The sequence below is a fragment of the Scylla paramamosain genome, chromosome 23 (genome assembly GCF_035594125.1).
Source record: "Scylla paramamosain isolate STU-SP2022 chromosome 23, ASM3559412v1, whole genome shotgun sequence".
Taxonomy (NCBI): Eukaryota; Metazoa; Arthropoda; class Malacostraca; order Decapoda; family Portunidae; genus Scylla; species Scylla paramamosain.
In genome coordinates this window covers 13,637,189-13,662,194 of record NC_087173.1, presented here as the reverse complement: position 1 = coordinate 13,662,194, position 25,006 = coordinate 13,637,189, and the positions used below count along the sequence as shown (strand labels likewise).

The 25,006-nt window shown below is 43.0% G+C and overlaps 1 protein-coding gene across 2 annotated transcripts in view; it reads right to left on the bottom strand.

Annotated features, from left to right (window-relative positions):
• Positions 1 to 25,006, bottom strand: part of LOC135112249 (Y+L amino acid transporter 2-like) — a 168,078-nt gene that overhangs the window by 134,866 nt on the left and 8,206 nt on the right. For both annotated transcript variants that reach the window (XM_064026510.1, XM_064026509.1), the window contains exon 2: positions 18,663 to 18,716. The gene's annotated coding sequence lies outside the window, so the exon portion shown is untranslated. The remainder of the gene's footprint in view (positions 1 to 18,662; positions 18,717 to 25,006) is intronic.

Genomic DNA, 25,006 nt, shown 5'->3' with positions numbered 1-25,006 from the left:
TTCTTGTGTTTCGTGTGAATTCTAATTTGTTGTCGGTATCTATCTATTTATGTATCTACCTATCTATCTATCTTTCTATCTATCTATCGGTATCTATCTATTTATGTATCTACCTATCTATCTATCTTTCTATCTATCTATCTATAAATCTGATAGAAAGCATTCATGTGATGAGCAGAGAGAGAGAGAGAGAGAGAGAGAGAGAGAGAGAGAGAGAGAGAGAGACAGAGAGAGAGTCTGTCGTCCCACATCTGCCTCTCATTCCAAAGTTATCTGCGTAAAGTTCTTTCATTAGGGTTCATTTTACGCCTCCGTGCTCCTTTTTCCTTCCATACAATGCGGCCGTGAAGAGGAGATAGAGAACATGAAGTGGAGGGAAGTCGATGAAGAAGGAAGAATAGAAAAAGTTAGGAGAGGAGAGGAAAGGAGAGAAGAGGAGAGGAGAGGAAAGGATAAGGAGGAGGAGGAAGAGGAGAAAGAGGATAAAGAAGGGAATATGAAGTGGTGTACTAGGAGTGAAGGAGAGAAAAATAAATAAAGAGCGAATAGAAGGTAGATGAAATGATAAAAGGAGGGAAAGGAATGTAATAATGATGAAGTTGATATTGGTGGTTGTGATGGTGATGATGGTAACTTGATAGACACTCGTGGTGGTGGTGTTAATGGTTGTGATGATGTATGTGGTGGTGTATTGCTGCTTGTGGTAGGACTTCAGGTGGTGGTGGTGGTGGTGGTGGTGGTGGTTCTGGTGTTGGTGGATGGTGACTGTTAAGAATAAAGAGACCAGAAATGAAATCCAAATATTTACGAACAATATTGATACATGAGAGAGAGAGAGAGAGAGAGAGAGAGAGAGAGAGAGAGAGAGAGAGAGAGAGAGAGAGAGAGAGAGAGAGAGAGAGCTAAAAGTCGAGGGTAGGGTGCTATAATTGGCTTTCATTTCACTTCACTCATTTACGCAAGAGTCCGCCAATTAAAGAGGAGTCTCCCACCACGACGCGTCCGGTGTTCATTATCACTGAGTAAAAACACCGCGTGGCTGGAAATCTATCACCTGTGCACAGTAAAAACACCGCGTGGCTGGATATCTATCACCTGTGCACAGTAAAAACACCGCGTGGCTGGAAATCTATCACCTGTGCACAGTAAAAACACCGCGTGGCTGGAAATCTATCAGCTGTGCACTGGAAAGACAAAGGTGCGAAAAAAAAGTGCAAGAACCTGAAATGGAAGCAGTTATCGTACTTACAAATTAATGAAACAAAAAAAAGATAAAATAAAAGACTATTCAGTTTCAATAAATGGAATATGAAGTTATGAAAAGAAAATAATAAATGATTGCCTAAAATTATTGCGCTACTTCTATAAGAATTAATTAAACAGAAAGGATGAAACAAAAAGACAATTCAGTTTCGGTAATTGGATACGAAGTCATGAAAAGAGAATGGTTAGCGATTGTGTAAACCATTGCTAAGGTAAGTTTACCACACCCCAATACAAATTAATCAAGCTGAGAAGGTAAAACAAAAGACGATTCAGTTTCTGTAAATCACATGTAAAATTCCGAAGAGAAAAAGGAATAAATAATAAAGTAATGATGCCGCTAAGATTGCCCAACTCCAATACCAATTAATCACACAAAAATATAGGAAAAGATTAACTTAAATGTGAAATTCTGAGAAGAAAATTAACAAATGATAGTCTAAAAATATGGCTGCGTCTGCCCTACCACAACACTTTATAATACATTAATACGGTAAGAAATTATACATGGACTTGAAGAGGAACACTTAAAGAAAGATAGATAGGCAAGGCTTGGATAAAGCACCGAATACAACAATACGTATGGCGTCTCCTCGGTCATCCTTTCAAAACTGCAAACACTGATGACAACTGCGCAGTTTCATACACGACAAAAATGTTTTCGAATAATTAATCTCTCCTGCATTGCCTGATGAAGGGAGCTGCGGGAAAAACTGTACTGCAATACTTTTACGCATTTTACAATCGCATCTGTTCGGCATTTGAGGAGTACAAATATTGGCACAAAGCCTCTGCGGGGGGTACGTGTATGGATTCAAAAATAGATGCAATTGCAAAAATGTTTGTAAATGGTGAAAAGAACGCGTTTTCTTTCATGAATATACATATTTCAGACGGAAATATTTTGTAGATACGCTTTTAGTTGAAGGTAAAGTCTGAAACTTACTTCAGTAACTGGCACGACTAAGGGATCAACACGCGCCGCATCATTGACAACAGCAGCAGCTATTCCCTCCTGTGACTCCCGGTGGGCCCCAATCCAGACGTCCTTGGCATTCCAAAAAGTGTCGGCAGAATATATGAACAGACCTCGAGGGCTTGTCCTTGGCCTTTAGTTGTCTCTTACGAATAATGAGCATGATCGAACCCCAGGCAAGAGTGGCACTTATACCTCGTGATTCATGTCCTGCACGCGAGCACGGGTTGGCGGCCTGAGGTATGCAGCATTACGTTATGATTGGTCGCACGGAACAATACCTGAATTGATAAGTTGCCTCTCCGCTAATATCTGTGATTATGCGAGGGCAAGCATTATCGAAGGGTTTATTTCTCTTCCCTAGGTTGTTCTTCAGTGTCTGTCACGCAACAGCAAGGCACGGCAAGGCACATAGACGGACTGAGTCTCCTGTTCTTTGTCATGTGGCACATATATCGACAACGCCAAGTGGTGCTGAGCGAAGAGTTTTTATCCTAACTCAGCACCGTAGCTTCCCCGTGTGTACAGCCCCGAGACTAACACCTCTAAGAAGCTACGAACTGGACACCAATTGCTGGAAATCCGTCGACAAGTTAACATGCCAAAGTCTCGTTCGTTATCTAAATTAACCACATAAATCGTTCCACTAACTAGAAACAGCCATGCACCACCCAACGAATCGAGGAAGAGCTCTCAATCTGTTAGGGCCTGGCGAGGCTCTTCCTGGGTCTGTGAGGTGAATGCAGCCCAATGGCCGCCCGAGTTACGTCCACACTGGAAGAATGGAACAGCAGCTGGTGCCGTCTTTAGTTATTACAGTGATTATACCCCCTGCGGCTACCCGAGTTACGTCCACAGAGGATGCATGGAGCAGCAGCTGGTGGCATATATAGTTATTACAGTGATTACACCCCCTGTGAAAGAATGAAGCCGCAGCTGGAGGTGCCTATAATTATTCTCCTTAAGGCAGGAATCCTCGCTCCCTCCTGACTGATAGAGGAACGACTGCGCTGAATACCTTAATGCACCTAAGGAAATTATGGAGATTTCAAGAAAAAAAAAAAATCACGTTTGCGTGGCGTGTGCACATAAACACACACACACACACACGAGCAAGCACAGCAAGCACAGCCCAGCATACACGAACAGTCTCCCGCCGGCGGAACATGCAATCATCACGAGCGGACGGAGAGCAAAACCCCTTCCCTCCCCGCCTCGCCACGCCGTTTTTAAATATCCATCCGAATGTAAATCACACCGGCAGCAGGACGCGCCAATATTCATGGCTACTGCAGTGACGGAGAGGCGTGCACCACCTCACGGAGACTGCGCCGCCACGACAACTGAATAAATAAGCAAATAAATATATACATAGATAATGAGACCTTGAGATTACGTATATAAATGCATAGTTTCCACCTGTTATTATCTTTATCTGTTCTTAGAGACGTAATATGCTCAGTCATTTTTTATTCTTTATGATGTTTATTTATTTATTTATTTTTTTGACAGACACATTCTCTCTCTCTCTCTCTCTCTCTCTCTCTCTCTCTCTCTCTCTCTCTCTCTCTCTCTCTCTCTCTCTCTCTCTCTCTCTCTTGCCCTCCCAATTCAGTGATTTAATTTGAGCCAGGCCAAAATATCTCTCACAACAATTGCTGACAGACAATTTTAGTTGATAGGTCCTGGCGATCTCTGCTTCATACTTCCATAATTTTCTATTACCCAGCAGCCTCCTACCTGCCCTCCTCTCCCAGCTGGAAGTGACGCGAGTATTGTAGAATCAGTTCACAGAAGTCGCGGTGCCTTTCATTCAAGTAACTGTGCATTCTGTCCTCGTGGAAGTTGTAATATCATCCGTGTCTTGCCTTTATGTTTTCTGTTATTTTTCTTGTTATTTTTCACTTGTTCCTGTCTCATACTTTTTTTTTTCTATCTTAGCCACGTTTTCCTCTCTCTGGTCTTCGTCTGGTCATCTTTTTCTTAGGTTGTCTAGTGTCCGTCTTCTGCTTTTCAATCTCTTCTTTGTTTTATTTATAGTCCTCCTCCTCCTTATGTTTAGGTTTTGTATGGTTGTCTTCTTGTTCTTTGTTAAGTTGTGTTCCTTCTTGGGTCCTCGTCCTTCATCTTCGCCTTGTTTATTATCTTTCTCCTGTTAAAGTTTCGTCTGGTTTTCCTCTTGTTCCTTGGTTACTAATTTTCGTCTCCTACCTTTCATTCTCCTCTGCTTTATTTAGTCTTACTACTGCTCACTAGTGCCAGGAATCCCTCTCTACCTCTGACTCAAGGATCGAGACGCGGGCAGACGAACATTTTCCACAAAGGAGATTAACAAACAAGAAACACGCCTATGAGAAGGAAAATTGGCCAACAAACTAGATTAGAATGGAAAATTGAACAGTGAAAAAAAAAAGACATGGGGAGAGAGAAAGACAATGAGACAGAGAGGAAAGGGAGGGAGATGGGGAGGAAAAGAACGAGGAAAGGAGGGAGGAAGGAAGCTGATTGCGGTGTGCTGCATCAAAAGCTGTCAATTTGTCATCCTCAATGGGATAATACCCGAGTTTAATTGTTTCCCTCTCGGCACGAATGCTGTAGACAGGGCGGCATGCTGCTCTCGTAGGGAATGGCAGCGGAATGGGAGAGGACGGGGAATGGGGGGGACAGACTGCTTGGGTTGACTGGGAAATGGAGGAGTGTGGAGTGCAAGGTGGAGTTTGGCAGGGAGTGGAATGTTAGTGGGGAGAAAGTAAGAAGGACAGGAGTTTAAGATCTTGGTTGCAGAGGGTGGAAGTGAAAAAGGTGATAGGGTGTGGAATGCAAGGTGGAATTTGCATTTACGGAGCAGATTTAGGTGGATAGATGGAAAGAAGACTGATGGTGTGGAGTAGAAGTGGAGGTGGGGAGATGAGAGTGAAGGGAAGATGAAGTGAAGTGAAGCGACGATGGGGAGATAGTAGATTGATTGATACAGGAGGAGGAGGTGCAGCGTGGAGTGCATGGCAGGGGTGTAATGGGGAGGAGCCAGACAGCTGGAAGGAGAAGGCAGAGTGTGGGGAGGAGGAGGGTCTGGGAAGAGAAATGTAGGCTGAGCATAGTGGTCTGGTAATGGTAAATACATGCACGAACTGTCCTCGTCTCCCCGAAATTGCCCTAATGACCCACTTACTGCCACACAAGCCGCTGCTCATCTCTTCTTATTTCTTGCCTTTTACGCACGCCAAGGAATGCACACCACGAACATTCCACATGAATTTTACCCGCGATAAAATAAGATCTTTGGGTCAGCGTGCTAACTATGGGGGATCCCTGTCAGAGAATATATATATACCTGATAAATACAAGAATATACTCGTATATACCACGAGCATGCACGAGTTCATATTATGGTCGCATTTTGAAGTGTTTTACGACATATGGAAACCGTACACACACACACACACACACACACACACACACACACACACACACACACAGAGAGAGAGAAGGACATCAATGCATAATGCAACATACATATTTTTTCTCCTTTATATATAAATATTTTTGCAATCGTTGTTTTGCATTACATGTATTTCATCGACCTTGAACAAATCACAATGTCGGAGCTGAATTATTGCATTTTTACAATAGATTGCAATCGCTGGTATTATTATTATTATTATTATTATTATTATTATTATTATTATTATTATCATCATCATCATCATCATCACCATTACCATTATTTTCGCAAACAAGATACCAGTAACTATGAAGGTCGTTTAAGTTACGTTATGGGGACGGCAACAAAACACACACACACACACACACACACACACACACACACACACACACACACGTCCAGGTACTATTTCGGTGTATTGGTGTGCTCCGATGTGGCCTAATTAAACCTACGCGGGGAGCCGAATGATCACGTCTCGAAAATGGACACTGCACATCATTACTATCTATTCACGTCAAAGCAAGTCCGTCAAACTCTCAAGATTTGTTCAAAGATTATTCGATACACTGGTGAAGCGCTTCGTTAATCATCACCATTAAAACTACAAGATTCTACAGCAGGAAAATGGGCTTCAGTGCTTAGAGAGGGAGGGATTAAGACGGCGCTCGCTACACTGGTACACCGCCTTAGAAGTACTGTGTTACATTGTCGATACATTTGCACAATTCTTGGCTTACATCACGTGCCTATTCTTTGCGTGTCCGATATGAATTAAGATTATCAAAGTTCCTATAGACATGCACATATAAAGAACGTCTGGCCTTATGGAATGATACGGCTGGGTAAGTTCAGAGGGCGGCCACTGGTTTAATGCATCATATATATGTAAATTGCCTATACTGGGAAATTGATGTACAAATGCACCACTACATCATGCCGCCAGTCCCGCCAGCGAGCTGCCAGGATGGTGTTCGTGTGGCGAGGCGAGGCAATTTGTTGAAGGCTACACTGATTAGTTTCTACGTTAAATATCACTTTCATTCACCATACTCTTACTCTCATTTCACTATCCTTTCCATGTTCTTCCCGCTAATTCAATAATCGTATCAATAATGCGAGAAAGGAAATGAATTATACATGTTTATCTATCGTGACTGCATTCCAGAGCTTCAAAGATTCCACTCCAAGTGAATCATCTCATTCACTTCACGCTTCTAGAAACATGAAGCGTCTGTGTATCTATGAATACGAGAAAGAAGTGCAACATTTATCACTATATTCATGATGACTTCATTCCGGAGCTTCAACGATTCGACTTCAAGTGAGTTGGCTTCGCATTCCTCCAAAGCTCTGCAGCTTATGAATTGGGGTGGTGGAGACGTGTGGCATCACCGGTGGCTACTCCTGCAGGATGAAGCGTACACCGAGTCGCTGATATACAGAACAGCCAGCAAAGCTTTCTAACTGAACTGACCTCCAAGCAGTAATCGTTGCATGAATGAAAGAGTCCTTAAATATTATGTAATAAACTTATTACTCACATAGTTGCCACGTGTCTCCACACGCTCTCTCTCTCTCTCTCTCTCTCTCTCTCTCTCTCTCTCTCTCTCTCTCTGAGCAACATGACGTGTCACATATTATAAGATGCGAAAACATATCTTATACTGAGTAAAAACCTTATATAAACATCTACAAAGGGAGAGGAGGAGACGGTGAAAAGAGAGGATTACGTGAAGGAGTGGGAGAAGGGGAGGGGAGGAGGCGAGGGGGAGGAAGACATTGGGGGAGGAGCATAAGATGGAAGCGCGGGAAAATTTATCCTCGACAAAGTGGTATGATTCATTGCCTTCTACATAATATATCGTGTGTACTTCACCAGTAAGGCTTACTGTGGTGCGCGAAGACCGTGTTTGCAGTGTGAGAGAGGATACAAAGGAGGCACAGCTGATATGTAAGCAGCTGATACAGTCATGGCGGGGGTGGCGGGGTAGGGAAGGGAATTTCCTGCTACAAGGGCAAGTCTAGTCACTTCATATAAACACTGACCTCCTTTTGTTGCAATGACCACGTGAGGTGTTGGGAGAAGCCAGTGCCAGCCTCAGTACAGAGTTGTGTTCGCTGTGTCAAGGGTTGTGATGTCTTCCTCAGCGCTTCCGCAATGCTCCTAGTGTCCTGAGGCGGCAGCAATCCCATGTTTACTTTTCGTTTGCTCTTCTCTCGTCCAGCAGCTCACACACCTCTACATCAGAGGCCACACAGTCACCATACCCACGCACTGCACGCCGCTGCATGCCCTGGCCCATGACGTCAAGTTTGCTGCTGGCGGAGTGATACACCTCCCTGACGGTGAGAAGGTGCCACCTCATCATTAATTTCCTGCATTATTTTAACCTTGTACGTAATTTTTTTTTTAAGTCTTGATGGTTTGTGATGAAAGTTAGTGTTGTCATAGTATGATTTATGGTTTTAAAAGTAAAATGGATGTACGTATAGTTTAGCAACAGCACCAACGCCTCATCTTAACTATACTACCGCCCTCCGCCCCTCCCTCACTCCCTCCCTCCTCTCGGCTCTGCGTCCGTCCTTGTGTAGTTTTCGTGGCCTTCGTGATGAAGTATAGAAGGTTTTGATAACATTACTCAAGGTTTTAATCATAATAGATCTCAGTACACTTTAAAAATCATTGTCTTTTTTATGTATTGTTATGTAGAACTAGCGCTCCCTCCCTCTTTCTGTCCAACCCACTCTCCTTCTTTCGTGTCTTCCACCGTGTCTCCCTTTCGTCCACCTTTCCACCACCACATATCCAGCCATCTCCGCACACCATAACGAATCTGACAACGGTATATCTGTGAGCAAGATTTTTTATTCACAGTAAAATATTTTCTAAAGTCAGAGAATCCGTGAAACTACGCGCATTGCATCCTGAATAGTTTAGTAGACACGTATTTGAGGGAAGTCTTTTTGAAACACATGTAATACTCAAGTGAATGTAGATGGACGAACCTTGAAAAATGTATATATTTGTAAGAAACTCGATATTAAATATTGATATAAGTTTGGCTATTTCAAACTTAAAGAGGACGAACTCTGGTATCACTTGGGTTAGAAAGGCGAGTACTCAGCCGCCACCAGCGCCACCTCAGCCTCACTACAACTAAATTCGGGAGTTGGAAGCAATGCGTGAAGGAAAACTTCTATAACCATGTCGTGTTGCCCGCGTCATCTCCGCCACAGGTGTCTGAAGGGATGCCACTCAATGACCGAGAGGAGGACGTAACGAAATGTAAAGGCGGCGGCTAAACTCTGCAAAAATAATGTTCGCAACTTTTTGTCACGACGCACCGCCGGAGGAGCGTCTCAGAATTAAAAAGTTTAGGTATTAAAGTTCAAAAGTGGTGACGGGCGGTAGTCCCTCGCGAATGAGAGAGAGAGAGAGAGAGAGAGAGAGAGAGAGAGAGAGAGAGAGAGAGAGAGAGAGAGAGAGAGTGTGTGTGTGTGTGTCTACCTGCTGTCCACTTTCCTCCTCGTTACATTTCCAGTACAACACATCCAACCCACACCCGCCCGCGAAAAAAAAAAAAAAAACTTCAAAATGAGAATCCAATGGGTGTCACGTGTCCTGTCGGCCGGAAGTGCATTATCAGTACACCTTATATTACACTCACTTTCTGCCTGTCCGTCTGTCTGTTAGGCGGAGTTTCTGGTACTCTCTCCCCCTCTCTCTCCCTTCCCCTCTATCCCTCTACTAGCTTAACTTGAAGCTCCCCAAACAAGCGAGGCAGCGCTGGGCAAAGGAACACACAGGCTTCCAGCGTTACACAAGGCTGTGACAATAACATCCGCGAGCCTCGTGTGTGTACCTGAGGGAAGGGCGAGGCTCTGAGAGGCGAGGGGCGAGGAGGGACTACATGCAGATACAATTGCAAAACATCTATTAAGGATGTGCTGGTGTAGGAGAAGGGAATCTGGTACTGTTGTGTGTACATATAAAGAATGAAGAATGAACAGTGTGTGTGTGTGTGTGTGTGTGTGTGTGTGTGTGGGACTATGCTGGAAGGGAAAGGCCTGCCCAGGGCTGTTGTTGTGTGCGCTGCTCCCTGTAGGCGTCCCTTCAATGGCCAAGGGACTGCGGTGACCTTTCCTTGAAGAATGATTGGTGTACAGAAGGAAGTGGACGCTGGAGTGCACGTGACAGGCGGCGGCGCAGGGAAGGCTGCACAAACAGTACATAACACAATCTATTCTTCCACATAAGAGCTGTGTCAAGGTGTACTTACATGGCGTACTCGTATACAAGTTGGATGATACATACCAGTAGTGTATTATTATATTAGATTAGATAAGCACCAGTAACAGATCAATACACTTGTTATGAATGTTTCTATTCATATCTACTGTATATATACATATAGTTGCCCAATGTTACCTTAAAGAGAGAGAGAGAGAGAGAGAGAGAGAGAGAGAGAGAGAGAGAGAGAGAGAGAGAGAGAGAGAGAGAGAGAGAGAGAGAGAGAGAGAGAGAGAGAGAGAGAGAGAGTTGAAAAGGCAAAGGTGTACATTTCAGTTAGAAAGAATGGAATGGAAATACAAGCACATTTTTACAGCTCGTCACTGGGATAAAGGAATGAATGTAATAACAAGTAAATAAGTAAATAATATTACACGCTATGATATTTTGAAAACATTTTTGGTTGAAATATTTGCCTCACCTATGAAGCGGACTCACTTTATTCTCTATTACAGCATTTGCTTGTGACTCATTCCTCTCCAGCAACAGTACAGTAATTCTTCAGAAAGATATGCAAAATACATTGTCACTTAAGTTTTGAAACGAATGTCTCTCATTATCATCTGGTGATATTCTTTTTTTTTTCTAAGGACATTCATCAATATTAACTTTTCTATGATTTTAAAGCTTCTGTTAAATCTCCATAGATTCTAGTGATATACAGTATGATTTCGCTCATGTCGTGAAAATATTTCAATAACCGATCGATATTGACGTAACCTTGCTGCAGGAATATCTAACCTGTAGGGGTTTTAATGACGTAATCGATGCTACATTCTGACGGTAACATAATGACAGGCGACTGCTACGATTTGGGGCGATGTGTTACACTCCATCTGAGCGGCATCGTTTCTGGGCTGGACATTATTCCCTGTCGACAAGTTGTTCCGGAGTTCAAAGCATTTTTTTCATGATGGACGCTGTCAGAGGTAGCACACGCCACGCACACACCGGCACACGCCGTGATACACCACTGTGGCTGAGCTCACTGGTGCAACACAACACACACACACACACATACATACACACACACACACTCACACATGGGGTACATTTACAGCTGAATAGACAGATGATACAAACGCACACAATGTAACTTTGCCTATAGTGTTACTTTTTGTTATCATTGAGGCTGCTACTATCCACTACTACTACTACTACTACTACTACTACTACTACTGCTACTACTGCTTATACTGCTCCGTACGTACTAATACTCCTGCTATTACTTCCACTATTGCTGGATATTGCGGGGGTAGCGCTGCCAGGTCGCCATCTACTTCATTCTATTCACGAAGCGTCGTAAATTCTGGCGACACTTATTGGATTCCTAGGATTGTCAGGACGCGCGGGGTTGTCACTCGTCCGTGGCGGGAAGTGTTCCAATATCGAAAAGATTTGCCTTAAGGGGAAGCGTTACGAAGATGGAGTAACCCCAAGCATCTCAGATTCAGTGCTGCAGGAGGAGGAGGAAGAGGAGGAAGAGGAAGAGGAAGAGGAAGAGGAGGAGAAGAACCATAACAACAACGATAACGAAAAGGAAAGATGACATGCGTAATACAAGACACTCCCAAACCTGTATATAGGATTATGAATATATGAGCAGCCTACATAAGATTGAATACGATTTCTTCCACGTCTTCTGAAGTGTTACCAATATTTTACTATGACTTGAAACTCTTCCCTGCATATCCTCTTTTCAAATTTGTTGTGGTGTACAGAGGTGTCTGGATATGCGGCGGTGGGAAGGCGTAGGGAAGAGATGGTTGAAGGAAGGAGGGACGAAAGGAGGGAAGGAGAGAGGAAGGGGCGGAGGCAAGTAGTATAGTTACGATGAGGTAGTGATGTTACTAAACTATACGTACATCCACTGTCCTTATAAACCCTTAAAATTATGCTATGTTAACACTGTAAGTTTCATCACAAACCATCACGGCTTAGAAAAATCACACATAAGGATAAAACAATGCAGGAAATGAATGATGAGGTGGCACCGTCTCACCGTCAGGGAGGTGTATCTCTCCGCCAGCAGCAAACTTGACGTCACTACTTGGCGCGCGAAGGTCCAATGTGGGACTGTTTTGGTTACTGCTTGTAATTTGAAAACACAACCTGTGAGCAGTAGCCAGGGCGTGCAGCGGCGTGCAGTGCGTGGGTATGGTGACTGTGTGGCCTCTGATGTGCAGGTGTGTGAGCTGCTGGACGAGAGAAGAGCAAACGAAAAGTAAACATGGGATTGCTGCCGCCTCAGGACACTAGGAACATTGCAGAAGCGCTGAGGAAGATAATACAACTCTTGACGCAGCGAACACAACTCTGTACTGAGGCAGGCAGTGGCTTCTCCCAACACCTCACGTGGTCATCACAACAAGGTTAGTCTTACTATGATATTAGTTTTGCCTTTGTAGCGGCGAGCCGTATGTCCACCCAGAGACCAGATCAAAGGTGTCAGTTACTTTTTTTCTTACACGCTGCAAACACACGGTAATCCTGCACTAGGGTAGCCCTTAGTGGTGAAGCAAAAGGCGATCCCTTACCATGAACACAATAGATCGTGACATACTTGTTGTGGAGGATCAATTTCCCCGCTATACACTCCCCCCCATCTCCCTCTCCTCCGTCCCTCCCTCGCCTGTCACTCTCCATCCTCCGTCTATCCTCTCTCTCTCTCTCTCTCTCTCTCTCTCTCTCTCTCTCTCTCTCTCTCTCTCTCTCTCTCTCTCTCTCTCTCTCTCTCTCTCTCAGCAGCAGAAGCAAACTTATGTCAATAACAATATGTAATATAATAATGATAATAAAGATAATAATAGTAATAATGATAATAATAATAATAATAATAATAATAATAATAACAATAATATTCATAATAATAATAATAATAATAACCTTCCCTCCAAAAACTAATATATCCTCCAACATTTCCTCCCGTCTCTGCCTCCACATCTCCCGTCCCTGGACCCACATTCCTTCCCGCCGCTGCCCTCAGATCCCATCCCGTCACTGGCACCAAATATCTTCCCGTCCCGCGCCCTGGATCTCCCGTCGCTAGGCAACATCTCCGATAATTAGCTGGCAGACAGGGCAGCGGGGATGAGGAGAGCGAGAGGGAGACAGGTGGCACGGTATGTGTGTGTGTGTGTGTGTGTGTGTGTGTGTGTGTGTGTGTGTGTGTGTGTGTGTGTGTGTGTTTATTTCTAGTTAGTGTGTGAAGTTCTGTGTGCAACATATTTGACAAGTATATATATATATATATATATATATATATATATATATATATATATATATATATATATATATATATATATATATATATATAATATATATATATATATATATATATATATATATATATATATATATATATATATATATATATATATATATATATATATATATATTATGTAAATATGTATATAATTTGTGTGTATATAGTTATACAATGTATTAGGTGACTTATCTATCTGTCTGTCTATCCGTGTGTGTGTGTGTGTGTGTGTGTGTGTGTGTGTGTGTGTGTGTGTGTGTGTGTTGTGTGTGTGTGTGTGTGTGTGTGTGTGTGTGTGTGTGTCGTGGCCTCTCGCTCATCCATTCCACCTGTCTTTACTTCACTGCAGGATACAGAAATCAAATCGTTATCAGGCAGCACACGAGCCTCAGAATAGAAGTTTTAGTGTTGCGCGGTTTCTATAGTCCACGCCACAACAGCAGCAGCAGCAGCAGCAGCAGTAAGAGTGTTTTATTCATTCATTCACTTCGTTCTGTATTCATTTGTTTTATTTACTTATTTTTGTAGAGTATAGGCGTGTGTTGGGTGGGGGAGCGTTCTCGTGATGGGCCAGCCAGGCAAAGCTTTGGTACACGAATTCCTGGAAAAACTAGTAATTGGTTAAATGTTTCGTGCAGGGAAAGGCGAAGTGCTGACACGGAACCCTGAGTGCTATTACCATGGTTATTTTTTTCACTCTGCCAGAAGTGGGGGGGCATCTTGCGGCAGGAGGAGATAATAGAGGAGGTTGTGAAGGAGTGAGGTGGAGGAGGAGGAGGACGATGACTTAAAAGGTGGTGGATAAAGAGGAGAGTCGTAACAAATAAGGGAGAGGGGCACTCGGAGGAAAAACGAGGGAGTAAAAACCAACTAGAGGAAGGTATGAAAGCTACATACCACAACCTCACTCAGCGTTAACCCCACACTAAACACTCCACAACACTCCTCACAAAAAACACCCACACACTGACACACACACACACACACACACACACACACACACACACATAAATGGGGAACGCCGCAAAAACTTTACTGTCGTGATACTCTTGCCCTCACACACAAACACACACACACACACAGCAACTAAATAAATAAATACACAGTTAACCAAGGAACAGGTGAACTACACATTTACCTGCGGCACTTCGACTGATTGCTTTGGGCAGGTAATTCTCTCACGGCACATCAGTTAGCATGGAGAGAATAACACCAAGGTTTACCATTAACTTGTCCTCATCCCTCAGCCTGTCTGCTTGTCTGCCTGTCGTTTCCTGTTCTGCCTGTTTCCTCTAGCCATTCATAGTATCTTGTTTCCACCTGCCCCCCTCCCTGCCTATCTGTCGAACTGCTAGTCTTCCTCTTTCCTCCAGCCGTGCATAAACTACCGATGCAGAAAATCAGATCCGTCAGCCTGCCAGTGTCAGCAAGTTAAACAAGTCAGTCCTGAGTCAGTGGCACAAGTTGACCCACTAAAGTTTTCTTGGAGGCGATTTTCAGATAGTTTCACCTCGATACGTGTGAGTTGGAGGAGCGCTTTGGAACCCTGGTGGTGTGGGTGAGGAGAGGGAGAGAGGGGTGACTGGAAGAGGGAAAAGGGAAGTGGGATGGGGGATAGAAAGGGAAGGCAGGGAAGGGAAGGGAGAGGAAGGGAGTCTTGCTAACGACTGCGAAAATCCGTGAGCTCGTATTGCAAGTCGTGTTGCCAAAACAAAAGTGCGATTGCATGTGTTTTTTAAATATTTATTGCGGCGTAAACCAATTCCACAAGGGAGAAAAATACGGCATGAAAACACTCCTTCCGGGCAGACGTCGACAGCCATTGCCACGACACTCAACCATTATATTCCCTGAGCGTCAACCACTAAGGCAGCTTCACTCCACCAACGATAAGTATCATAAAAGTGTACGCGTGGTTACATTTTCCCCAATCTCACAGTCCTAAACCCGTATTCTCAAAGGCAGTACAAGACGAAGGCATAAACATATCACATTCTTCTCCCGCACAGCTCGACTCAGCAACACAAAACAGCCGGCAGAACAATGGTAATAATCAGCTTACGTCCAAACTTCCCCACGGAAAGGAAAGACCAACTTCCAATTACTTTAGCGCATATTCGCTCCCGGAACACCTGCGGCCTTTGAGGTGTTCCCGAAACGCCAGGTGGGAGGGCCAAATTAATCTTTACGGAAAAGTTGAGAACTGCTTTTGCGTCGTCACCGGCACACACCGGCGGCCCCATAGCGAGTCTGGGAAGCAAATGGAGGAGGGTGAGGGAGAAAGAGAGAGGAAGAGCGCAAAAGGGACAAAGAGAGGGACAAGAAGACTATAACGAAAACTGGCAGCACCGCAGGGAAATTAGGACGAACAAAGGGGCATCACAGGTGTCAGGGAGTTATAATTAGAGTTCCGCGGAGACACAGGGAGCCAAAGACGAACAGAAAACGAGACACAGAAACCCAGACAGAAGAAAACGAACAGAAGGAGGAAGGGGTACACGAAATCTCCCCCTAAGACAGTAATTAACATCCTACCATCACACTTATTTTCCGCCATTCATAACTTAGGAGTGTCATAACTTATATATGAAACTCCAGCTGAGTTTTTCCCTCCGGCACAAAAGTAACGGCATTAGAAGAAATCGAAATATATCTAATTAAGGGACAGTCACGGGACGCCTCCGCCACCGCCACGAGGTCTGATAAAATAATGACAGGCCATTTTCAAACGAATTTTTCCTTTCGTCCAGGGAAGTTTCCAACCAAGGGTGGAGAGAGAGAGAGAGAGAGAGAGAGAGAGAGAGAGAGAGAGAGAGAGAGAGAGAGAGAGAGAGAGAGAGAGAGAGAGGAAAAATTAGAAAACTTTTAAAATTCTGAGATATTATTGGAATAACAGACAAATATCTTCCTCTCCCTCCAATCCCACTCTCACCCTCCCTAAAAAAGAAGAAGAAGAAGAAGAAAAGAAAAAAAGTGGACATTTTTTAATCCAGTTTATATATTTCACCAACGACACTATTTCCAAACAGCCAAGCAAACAAACACCGCCTCTGTGACAAACATGAACGGGAAAGACTGGTGTATATATTTTTCCTCAACACACGTCAGTGCTCCAAAAACTTTTTTTTTTTTACTGGGAAAGTTTAAAAAAAATAACAGACACACGTCCCGATAAGAAAATAGTGCAGCGTGCGATAGGACAAGGGCGAGGACAAGGAAAATGGAGGACGGCGAGTTGAAGGATAAAAGTGCAGGACAAAGAGGGGAGAGTTGCAGGATGAAAGGATGAGAGAGAGAGAGAGAGAGAGAGAGAGAGAGAGAGAGAGAGAGAGAGAGAGAGAGAGAGAGAGAGAGAGAGAGAGAGAGAGAGAGAGAGAGAGAGAGAGAGAGAGAGAGAGAGAGAGAGAGAGAGAGAGAGAGAGGATTTAGTCTGGAGGTGGAAGCAATAATTTCATTACCACAAAGGCTGGAGAGAAGGTTTTATGAAGGCATTTTTCTCCCTCCTTTTCACTCGATAATTTCTTGCTTTTTCCTCTTCCATTTTGCCTCTCTCTCTCTCTCTCTCTCTCTCTCTCTCTCTCTGTCTCTCTGTCTCTCTCTCTCTCTCTCTCTCTCTCTCTCTCTCTCTCTCTCTCTCTCTCTCTGGTCATCTCATAGTGAAGAGGAAAACATGTACAGTAAACATGAAACTTTAACACACACACACACACACACACACACACACACACACACACACACACACACACACATCATTCATACCTTAATTCCCAAAAATGAACTCTAATTTTCTTCTCAAAACCACCAAAGCGATACCGTTCAAAATCTAAACCTTTCAAGCATCCCTACTTAATTATCTCTAAGAATTAACTCAATATATCTAAGAAGCAACTGAATTTATGTACAGCCACCTTCCCGAGTACAGTTTCCAGCCATATCACACATGAAGACTACCCAGCAGACCCCAGTAAGCGTCTTTCTCGTCCACCCGATATCCACTGGCCATAGTAATACAGCAAACCAACCTGCAAAATCCCCCTTCCTTCCTTGGACACGCTCTAATTAATCTTCAAGGCGTCGGTGGGGGAGGAAGACGCAAAAGACGAGGTTGGGGTGAGTTTGTTTCCACTGGTGCGTTTCACAGAGGCAGTGTCAGTTGTCCCTCACTTCTGATCTTTCACTGATGTTACTCTGTCCGTGTCAAGAGACGCATAGTAAAGGCAGTCTGTGGAGTGAACTGTTGCCCTCATTTTGTTGTCTTTGTTGTTGCTGTTATGTTGCTGTTTGTAGCGCAATTGTAGGTGTGAAAATGGAAGTGGAAGAGGGGAGAAGTGTGTCTGTGTGGAGGGAGGAGGAGGAGTAGGAGGAGGAGGAGGAGGAGGAAGAGAAGGGGAGGGAGAGAGAGAAGTGAAAGAGCGAGAAAGAGGACAAGAACAAGAACAAGGAGAAGAAGAAGAATAAAAAATAAGAAGGAAGAGAAGGAGGAAAATAAAGAGTAAGAAGAGGAGGAAGAAAAGCAACAAAAGCAGAACACAGTATATGACAGCAACGGTGCATGATGTTAGAGACAAAACGATTCACTGATTAAGACCATCATAACTTATCACGAGAAGCGAATCAGGTGTTCTCGATATAAACAACTACAGGTAATGATGTTCAGGTGTTCTCGATACATACAACTACAGGTAATGATGTTCAGGTGTTCTCGATATAAACAACTACAGGTAATGATGTTCAGGTGTTCTCGATATAAACAACTACAGGTAATGATGTTCAGGTGTTCTCGATACATACAACTACACGTGATAACATAAACCCGCCACACTGACAACAATACAAGCTTTCCTCCACTAAACCTCCTTTATAGTTGCTTCTACTGACGGAGGAACAACCCGAGCTGCATTGCCGGCCGGGAGTCAGAGTCACGGGCGGCGGCAAAGCGGTGGCCAGGGTGTGGGAATCGCCTGCTGCCCAGATAATTATTGGCGGTAATTCAGGCGCCACGACCCGAAAGTTTACGTTTGCAGTTATTGGTTGGTGTAATTACGCCCATTCCGCCCAGTAATCTCATCTAACAAGCCTCTGCTCCTCCAGCCTGCACACTACCTGCTCCTCTCCGCCCTGCACAGGCTTCCTACTCTTCTTGTGCCTCTTCTTCACTTCCTTTCACTCCTTCCCCTTCCTCAGCCCTCAAGGATGGCTGCATACTATCTCTTGGTGGAGGAGGAGGAAGAGGAGGAAAAAAAAAAAAGGAGGATGAGGAGAACAGACGCACACTAAGAGGACACAGACGACGCCAAAGAGATAATTAATACAAAGAATAATACAAAAAGAGAGAAGGGGGGAGGGACAGGGAGCAGATCTTAGGTAAGCCTTGATCCTTACCTCATTTCTACCTGAGCGACTTGTAATGGACACGTGGGCTTACCTGTGTGTCAGAAGGATCCTGGAGACGCCCAGGTGTGTGTCTTCTCGACGAGGTCTGAGGAGGGGAGGAGAAAAATTATGAAATTAATGCATCTAGACTCGAGACTTTGAATCTGATGAGGAGACGAGATAAAGAGGAGAAATATAATGATTATATAAGAAAATGAATGTCAGGTAAAGGATTAAAAGAATAAAAAAAGAAGTGGTTGATGAAAGGAGTGAAAAAGTGATGAAATTAATGTATCTAAACATAATATTTGTGAATCTGATGACGATATAAAAGAAAAAAAAGGAATTAAATAATAATTACACAAAAAAGATCAGGAAAAGGATTAAAAGAAATAAAAAAAAAGAAGTGGGTAACGAAAGCAGTAGGAAAGAAGGGACTGGAAAGGAGGAGAAAAAAGGAGATAACTTTTCCTTTCCTGATAACGTGTTGGTTTTATGTACACGTCACGTCACTCTGAAGGGAAAAAAATAACATTGAAAGAGAGAAAGTATTTCCTGCACCTCGTCTAGAATTCAGTGTGTGTGTGTGTGTGTGCGCGTGTGCAAGCATGTGATCATTTAGCCCCGTAAACGTTGAAATTACAAGCACTCATGCAGGAAAAGCCGTGGCGTTTAAGACACTTTTCCCTAAATTGACACGAAGCTCGCAGGAAGGAAATATTAAAGTGACTGTCATGCAGGTACGTCTGACATTTTGGCGTCTGGGAAGGAAACAGAAAATTTAAAAAAGGAAAAATGAAGAATAAAAACGTACCTATTGTATATATACTACCACCTCCTCCCCCCCACCTCTCTCTGTGTGTGTGTGTGTGTGTGTGTGTGTGTGTGTGTGTGTGTGTGTGTGTGTGTGTGTGTGTGTGTGTGTGTGTGTGTGTGTATAGAGTCCATTTTTACAAGCGTTTTATACAGACAGAAAGCACGTAATAAACTTTTCACTGTCGACTCAACGTTCCCTTTTCACTGTACTTTCGTCCTCGCCTCGTTCGTTATGCTCCATCCACGGCCCTTGCCTTCACTTCCCTCCTCGACGCTCTAACTCTAAATCTTCCTCTCACACGTTCAATTTTATCCCTCTCCTGTCCAAAAGAATAATGAAAACACTTTACGAGGATTGCATAACATATACGTGCTTTTTTTTTTTTCTCTCTCTCTTGCTACTGTTGCCCTCTCCCTCTCTTTCTCTCTTTCCTTTTGTACCCTCTGGCCTCCTCCTCTTCTTCTTTATCCTCCGTGTCCTCCTGCCCCAATAAAGCCGCTTACTTGTGTGACGGGGCACCTCATACAGATAGTGAGTCCCAGAAGTAGACAGTATCATGGTAGCAACTGGTCAAGTCTCATTTCGAATTGGATTTTACGTCGCTTCTGTAATTCGGCCGCGTCTGTGTGGCGGTGCACCCAAGTTGAGCGCGGGGCAACAAAAGTACGAGGACAGAGAGAGAGAGAGAGAGAGAGAGAGAGAGAGAGAGAGAGAGAGAGAGAGAGAGAGAGAGAGAGAGAGAGAGAGAGAGAGAGAGATTGATTCCACCCTCTCTCACACGCCAGGCCTTTCCACTCTCCCCACCCCGCCCCTCACTGCAGGGCCCGTCAGGTGTCACGTGTTGCCAGTGTAGTGGCCGCCAGTGTATTAGTCAGGAGTCGGTAATGTCAAGGCCACTGGTTCTCCTTGAGTGTTGGCATCTTGATTAGTGAAGCGTCATTGGTGTCATTGCCTGAGTGTAGCTGTGGTGCATGTGTTCGCCCTTCGTCTGTTGGAATTTGAAGGGTTTTTACTGTTTCTTGTTTTGTTTTGTTTTGTTAATTTGTGTTTGTTCTTATTTAGGTATCCTTCTATTTATCTGACTTCTAAATGAATTCTATTTATTTACCTATTATGAGTTATCTACTCGTTTACACAATTTTATTTTTTTATTCAGGATTGTGTGATTAGTTCATGTGACTTAACTATTTGTCTATTCAAGTGACTTCTCTATCTACACATATGTACTTATTTCATTCACTCATCTACTTCGCATTCCACTATAAATGACAACTATCGATATTTTCAACACATCCATATTCTTATAAAAAATATATATACACAACTTCATCATGCCCCCCCCCAAAAAAAAAACTTATTCTTACACTTTCTTTTATCGAGCTTCGCAGGATCGAGCAAATTGTTGTTTCTGTTCGTGGATTTGGTGAAGCGGTAAGACATTTCATAAGATTCTGAAGTACATTTCTTCTTCTTCGATTTATTGACAAAACTCAGGGTCATGCATGAATCTCGAGACGTCTGGTATACAATGTGCTTCTTGTCAGGAATCAGAGGAGGAAGATGAGAAAGAAGAAGAAAGAGGAAGGAAAAATAAGACAAGAAAAGAAAAAAAATAAAAATAGAAAAAGAAGTGAAGGACGAGGAGAAGGAAGAAAAGAGGGAGTAGAAATAAGAGGAAAATACAAAGGAGGAAAAAGAAAAGAAAAAAACAAAAACAAAATTGAAAAGAAGCAGAAAAGAAAGAAAACAAATAGAAAAAGAAAAGTAGGAGGAGGACAAAAAGGAAAAAAAGAGGGAGGAGAAACAGAAGAAGAAGGACAGTATCAACGAAGAACGAATCTTGTAAATCAACACCTGCTCACCACAAACATCTAATTCCCGCACCGGGCAGCAAAGAAAACGCAACCTGGGGAAGTTCTGTCGAAATGTCCAAGCAAACCATTAAACATTCCACGAGTGCCACCAGTGGACAAGGTGACATGTGAGCTGAGATTAACACACTTCTTATGCTGCAGTCAGTGTCGGCCATGCACATTGAAGGGGTAAGGGGTGGTGGGTGGGGGGGACAGTGCAGGCTGAGTAAGAGTAAAGATCAGTTCAGTACTACAACATATACACTATTATTAAGCTCCTATTTTTACTCACTGTTCTTCTCCTTCTCTTTTGTACATCAGTAAAGGTCAATTGAATACTACATATAGTTCAGTATTAAGTTTCTATTTCTATTCCCTCTTGTCTTTCTCCTCATCCTTTTCTTAATTCTACTTTTTTTTTCTCTTTTTTTCTTTTAATTTTTTTTGTCTTTGTTTTCTTTCCATCTATCAGGGAACTCTTTTTTTTCTTTTTATCGTGACAGACTATGCCAGTCAGTACTTCCATAATTGTAATCTTGGTTGTATGAATCGGTGGAAAAAACAAAACAAAATTACTTTACGTTGCTTAGCATATCAGAAAAAAACTGAGTGAATTCCACCTTTGTGTATATTTCATCCACTCATGTAATTCTACCCATATCTATAATTCCACATTCCTGCTATAAACTCAATTCTGTATTCCAGCAACATGAATAATTCTAACCATACATATTTTATCCAAACTCACACTGAATACACGTACACAATAACAACACCAGCTTAATTTCAGCACTTAATAATTTAAACATTTACTGCGGTATACAACAATTCAGTGCACAAAAAGTACTGCCTAAAATAATTTCAAACATCTACGAGAAAAAATAAATAAAAGAATAGCCCTTCCAATATTTAGCCAGTAAAGTATTTAGACGTGGCTGCAGAACAAAAGATACATCCCGGAGTGGTTACTTAAAGAATGACGTGTCTTGTAGCGGTGAAAGTTAATACAGAAGACGTGAAAGTTAATACAGAAAAATGTGAATGTGATCTGCTGAAATACACAAGGACGCAAACTTCTCCGCTATCCTGAAGGCACGCTGTAGGACACTCGTTGTCGCGGCAAAATATATCACGCGAAAAATTACGAGCAGGACTGGACTTGAAGAGCACAAGCTGCGGTATCGCTTAATAACGGAATCAACCTAAGCGGGATAATGCGATGAAACTTTTAATATCGCTCCGTCCAAGTTTGGGAAGCAGCGTGAAGAAGTTTCGGGGAGAATGATTTAATTATCAGATGACGGCTTGATGCTGGCAGACATCCATCCGTAAATACTAAGAGGAACAGAAAAATAGATAAAAAAAGACTGGTCCATATAAAAGCCAGGCTATATGTCACACGTCAATTACTAGGGTGCAGGTAATTATGTAAGAAAAAAAAATAGCGATTTTTATATATTTTTGTTCGGTATTGTTGAGTACAAGAGAATCAGTATCCTTTCGATTTTCTCCTTTGCATTCTTCACCAGAGACATAACTAGTGGGATGAAGATAAGGGGTTGACACAAGAAAAAACACCACTAGGATGCTTCAGTCTAAAAATATATATACGTACACTGATACAAGAATTAGTTAATGATAAACTCTCCTCTACTGAATAAAAAAAACGTGTGTGTGTGTGTGTGTGTGTGTGTGTGTGTGTGTGTGTGTGTGTGTGTGTGTGTGTGTGTGTGTGTGTGTGTGTGTGTGTGTGTGTGTGTGTGTGTGTGTGTGTATTCGAAAGCGACTAGCTAGTATTTGTATGGAAGCTTATATTACATCCTGAACATTTCGTGCTAATCATCGTTATCACACCAAATGAAGCGTTAGGAAGGCATAGTCACGTTTCACGCTTCCCCAATGATGAAACACCTCAACTTCCGGTAGTATTGTTCCTGATAATTGTAATATGACGCAGACACCACCACCAATCCCTGCACCACAATTGCCTCTCACACCAACACGTAAATAAAATCACCTCTGTGCACTGATTTGTATCACTGCCCTCACACTGGACACGGATGGTCAGCTTGGCGGTTTCTTTGTCTGCACTGAGAGGTTTTCAAGGAGTTTGGCTTTAGCTAATAATATACTTCACTGTGTTATCAAGGTGTCAGTGCCGAGAACGAGGACTGGGAAAGTATACCGTAATATTCCGTTTCGTGGTTGCTGTAAAATGTCAGATGAATAGTGTATGTCTTGTGGAAAGTTATACAATTGTAGCATATAAAAAAAAAAAAAGAGCAATGGAGTAATGACAGAGTTCACGACGCATATAGATTCTGTCACTCATGCTACTACTTTGATTTATATTTAGTCACTGTCTTCTCAGTAATCAAGCTAATGTTATATAATAGGAAGACGTAGTATTCCATAGATTTCAAGATATCTCACATTGTTATCTTGTCTCTACTGTTTATCTGTCTGTTAATCTTTCTGTCCCTGTTCGCTTCTCTCTCTCTCTCTCTCTCTCTCTCTCTCTCTCTCTCTCTCTCTCTCTCTCTCTCTCTCTCTCTCTCTCTCTGGGATGGTGAATGGTATCTACTTACGTAAAAACTCCCGCGCGTGTCACCCTGAGCGTGTCGCCTTTCACCTTCCTTGCGGGCGACACGTGCGGCGAGGTGCAGGTGTACTAATGACGGCGGAAACTATTTTGCGTCACTTTTTGGGGAACAAGGCTTTTCACTTCGCTGGCGTTGCTTTAGGATGTTCATATTTCATAATTTTATAGAAAGAGTTAGGTTAATATTTTTACAACCTCCTTTTTTCTGTCTCCTGTTCCGGTTGACGTAAGTTCATTACTCCTACCTGCGTTTTGATCTGTGTGTTGCCGTAACGAGCTCCACGAGATTGCTAGGTGTGATGTTATTGTTGCGTTATTCCGTGACTAGCCACTTGCGTCATGCCAGCCACTTGTTCTTCGTTTGTTTTCATACGCGCACGTTCTGTTCTTTCCTTTTTTTCGAACCTTTTTTTTTTCTAGTGTTCTCATTGTCATTTTGTAACTGTTGGTACTGTTCTCTTCGATTACTGCTATTGACAACGTTGGGAACTTTCTTGATCTTTTTTTTTTATATATATATATATTATTATTATTTACATTAATTTCTTTTCTAGTTCTCTAGTATATTGTGTTCTTTCTCTTCCCCTTTCTAGCCTCTCTTTCCCTTCTTCCTCCACGTGTTCTTCTTCTATAAACAACATGTGAATTTGTCTGCCCCTAATATATTAAAATTTTGTTTCGCTAGTATCTTGCATTCTTCCTTTTCTTTTTTCTTAGTCTCCCTCCTCCTTCTCCTCCTCCTCTTTCTTCTCTTTCCAGCAATTCCACGTCAAATGGGATGATCCTCTTCAAACAGGAGTACAAAACTGATCTGGCACCAACAAGCAATAGAGTAGCATCCCCACGTGCGTCGGACACTTCACCGCCACCCAGCTGTCCCGGCCCGCCAACACACCACAACACCCTTCCCTGCGACAGCCTCCAAATTGCCCCCGGGAAGCAAAGGAGGAAACGTCCAGAGAGTGTATTTATTTTACGGTAGGTTCATAAAATCGGATTAAACAGTAACATGGATGTCTCTTTCACCTCCCGCTGTTGCCTTGCCTCTTCTGCTTCTATTTTTATCTTCTTCGTCTGCTTCTTTCTCTTCGTCGTTGTCGTCCTCCTCCTCCTCCTCCTCCTCT